This window comes from Telopea speciosissima, chromosome 1 (genome assembly GCF_018873765.1).
Source record: "Telopea speciosissima isolate NSW1024214 ecotype Mountain lineage chromosome 1, Tspe_v1, whole genome shotgun sequence".
NCBI classification, from domain to species: Eukaryota; Viridiplantae; Streptophyta; class Magnoliopsida; order Proteales; family Proteaceae; genus Telopea; species Telopea speciosissima.
This window is the reverse complement of record NC_057916.1, coordinates 27,482,039-27,485,950: the sequence shown is the minus strand read 5'-3', so window position 1 is coordinate 27,485,950 and position 3,912 is coordinate 27,482,039. Positions and strand designations below refer to the sequence as shown.

At 43.9% G+C, this 3,912-nt stretch overlaps 1 pseudogene; it reads left to right on the top strand.

Annotated features, from left to right (window-relative positions):
• Positions 1 to 1,287: 1,287 nt before the first annotated feature.
• Positions 1,288 to 2,613, top strand: LOC122661093 (annotated as a pseudogene).
• Positions 2,614 to 3,912: the final 1,299 nt, after the last annotated feature.

Below are 3,912 nucleotides of genomic sequence, written 5' to 3'. Positions count from 1 at the left end.
TAATCAAGAAGCTGAATCATAATGCCAGCGAACGTGATCGCCGCAAGAAATTAAACACTCTCTATGCTTCTCTTAGATCAATACTTCCGTGGGCTGATCAAACGGTACTTTAAAAAAAAATTAAAACTTTTCTTAATCTAATTGCCTTTGGTTATGCTTTAGTTCCCAAAGTTCTAATGGTATATTTTTCAATTGGGTAAAATTGCAGAGAAACTAAGCATTCGCGACGATTTCTCGGGTTTTAAAATACATACCCGAGCTGCAAAAACAAGTTGAGAAGCTGAAACAGAGAAAACAGGACATCCTATCAAGTATTCACAAGAAAGGAGATCAAATCCACATCGATACTAATCAAAGTAATGGGATTGTTCGAAGATCATTACCAAGTGTTTCGTGAGTCAAATTGAAGAAAGAGAAGTAATGATTCAGATATGTGGGAGTCGAACATGAGAAGTTCACTGTCCAGAGGTTTTGCTTAATTTGGAAGAAGAGGGCCTTGAAGTGTCTAATGTTTCAGCCTCTGCTTCATCAGGGCGTAGTGTTTTACAATCTACATCTTCAGGTCTACTTTCTTTCTCAATCATGATTCATTGAAGACAATAAATTGATTTTGAGTAGTTCAGACAATAAATTGATTTTGAGTACTAGCAAGACTGCTTGCGAGGATGGGGAAAGACCCAAATAAGAATGAAGTGCTGAATATTAGAACATACCTTGAGTCCTTGACTCCTTGATGCGAATTTGGGAAGGAGGAACCGAGGAAGAAGAAGGGGCTAGTCGTCGAGCGGCGGCTTTCTCGCTTCTCGTGGATGAAGAAGAAGAATGGGAAGACCGAAAATGTGAAAAGTGAAAACAAAAAGGAATATGGCCATATGGGATTAGGGTTATTTATCACTCTTAGGGGTATTTTGGTATTTTCAGCCATATAAAGGCTTATAAAGAATTCAGTGGGTCAGGGGGGGCCGGCTAGGCCCGCCATGTTGAGCCCGACCCGACCCGACCCGACCCTCGCCGAGGGTCAGCCAAAATCTCAACCTCGACCCGCCCTTCTGCAGATCGGGGTCGGGTTCGGGCCGCTCGGGGGGTTCGGGCGGTTCGGGCCAGCCGGTATTATTGACACCCCTACCACATCAGGTATTAAATGTTATAAAATGATCAAACTATCCTTTCTTCTATCTTTTCTAAAATTTGAAAAGACCTAATTGCCCTGACCTATTTGCTAAAATTTGAAAAGATTAAAGTACCCTCATCTTTCCCTAATCATCATCTTCTTTTGCATACCCACCACCACCACCACCACCGACACCACCACCAACGCCACCGCTTCTCCGTCACAGTCCTCCTCATGTCAGGCGACTCATTCAACATCCCGGCTGTAGATTCTTACATCGATCATGTCTCCCAAACAGACCCATCAATCGTCTTCCACCGCTTCCCTGCTCTTCCCAAAATTGAATCTTCATCCCCCACCATCTTCCAAATCATCCACCGCAACAATCCAAACCTCCTCCACACCCTCCAAACCATCTCCAACTCTTCCTCCATTGCAGCCCTTGTGATCGATTTCTTCTGCAACTCTGCCTTCCCTATTGCCGCCGACCTAAACATCCCTCTTTACAACTACGTGCCGAGCGGTGCCTCTGGTCTCTCCGTCTTCCTTTACCTTACAACGATTCATAACCAGACTGACAAGAGCCTCAGGGAGCTTGGCAACACAAATCTCGACATCCCAGGCTTGCCCCCAATTCGTGCTGCACAGATGCCGCAAGTTTTACTTGATCGGAACAATGAGTTCTACGATGATATGTTGGACTTGTCAAACCATCTCACCAAATCAAGGGGAATTATATCAAACAGCTTTGAAGCACTAGAGCCTAGAGTAATCGAGGCGGTCAGAGAACAAATGCCGGCTTTTTTCTGTATTGGACCATTAGTTGTACAACCCATAGATCAATCTAGTGAGTCAGATTGCTTGAAGTGGCTTGACGTGCAACCGAGTCGAAGCATTGTGTTCTTGAGCTTCGTAAGCCGCGGCGTTTTCCCGGCGAAACAGATTGCAGAGATCGCCGCGGGGCTTGAGAGGAGTGGCCAGAGGTTCTTGTGGGTGGTGCGAAGTCCTCCAATAGTGACAGACGGTCTTTGTTATCGGCCACGGATGATTTCGATCTTAACGCTGTGATGCCGGAGGGGTTTCTTGATCGGACCAGAGACAGGGGACTGGCGGTGAAGTCGTGGGCGCCGCAGGTTGAGGTGTTGAGTCGAGAATCGGTGGGTGGATTCGTGACTCACTGTGGGTGGAACTTGGTTTTAGAAGCGGTGTGCGCTGGGGTGCCATTGCTGGCTTGGCCGCTCTATGCAGAACAGGAAGTGAATAAGGTGGTTTTGTTGGAGGAGATGAAGTTAGCTATGCCAATGGAGGTGGCGGAGGAGGATGGGATTGTGGTGGCTGCCGAGGTTGAGAAGCGAGTCAGAGCGTTGATGGACTCGGAGGAGGGAACAGAGATGAGAGAGCGGTGTAGGGAAATGAGGGAGAAGGCCTTGGCTTCATGGGCTGAAGGTGGATCGTCAAAGACTGCGTTTACCAATTTGGCCGAGTCATGGGAGCGGAGATAAAACTCGGACGTGTCGTCGTCCTTGTCAAACTGATTCAGTATCATCAGCTCGTTATCTAAAGATGATGATTTGGTGGTGGTGGTGGTGATGGTGGTGGTGGTGGTGGGTATGTAAAAGAAGATGGTGATTTGGGGAAGATGAGGGCATTTTAGTTTTTTTAAATTTTAGCAAATAACTCAAGGTAATTAGGTCTTTTCAAATTTTAGAAAAGATAGAAGAAAAGGTAGCTTGATCATTTTATAGCATTTAATACCTGGTGTGGACTTAAATGGCATTTGGGATGTTAAGCAAGGGTGCTACGTGGAATATTGAGCCGCTTAGGGGGTACGAGGAATATTGGGTGCATTCTAAGGGGGAGTACGTGTATTTTACCTTTTATTTAAAGAACTACTTTGGGGTTAAAATGGACATTTCAATTTTGAGTGCTAACTGTACTTATCGTTAGAGGGAAGGTTGATATTTTTCCGAAGTTTGATATGTCCGTGATATTTCATATACATACAGGGGGTGTCTCTGAAATTAACCCTTATTTCTTTTTACTTTTTTCAAAATTTTGCCACATAAAGGGTGTCAATTTGGGATCACATCCCTCGGGACTCTTGGAATCAAACCAAAGTAAACTGGAACTGTCACCCAATTAATAATTGGGACACCACCGGTTCCAGAATCAAATAACTAAATAGGAACTGAATGACTGAGTAGGAACCGATTATGGTGTTTATTTGGTGATATGGATTTTGAAAATTTGGATTATTTATGAGGTTAGGAAAGGAGATTTCTGTGTTTAATTAGTATTTAGATCATAGCTTTATTTATATGCCAAGGAATAGATTTCTTTTTAGGAATGAATTTGGGAATTTTAGATATATATTGGAACAATGCCTAGGACCTATTAAGAACCAGAACAGTTCCACCCTTAATAGGAGGAATACTGAAGGAACACCACAATACGTCTCCTTCTACTCAAAGAGTGCTCAGCGGTCTATTTCTGGTATATCCAGCTCTCAAAAGGGAAGATGCACTAGTAAGAAGGGAATTATAGAGTTCTGACCAAGAAAAGGTGGTTTTGGACCTTCATTAAAAGTTTGTTGGTCTAGCAATTTACTACATCACTCACAGCTATAATAGATTAGAACAGAGATATAGTGAGAACAAGGTCAAATACCTTCTTCCAATGTCTAAACCTTACCCAAAGCTAAATTCAGAGTAAACATAAATAGACCATAGTGTTCTTAGAGGATAGGCTGATGCCTGGCCCCCAAGATGTAGCCTAGGCTGGTCAAAAGGCGGCTGGGCCAA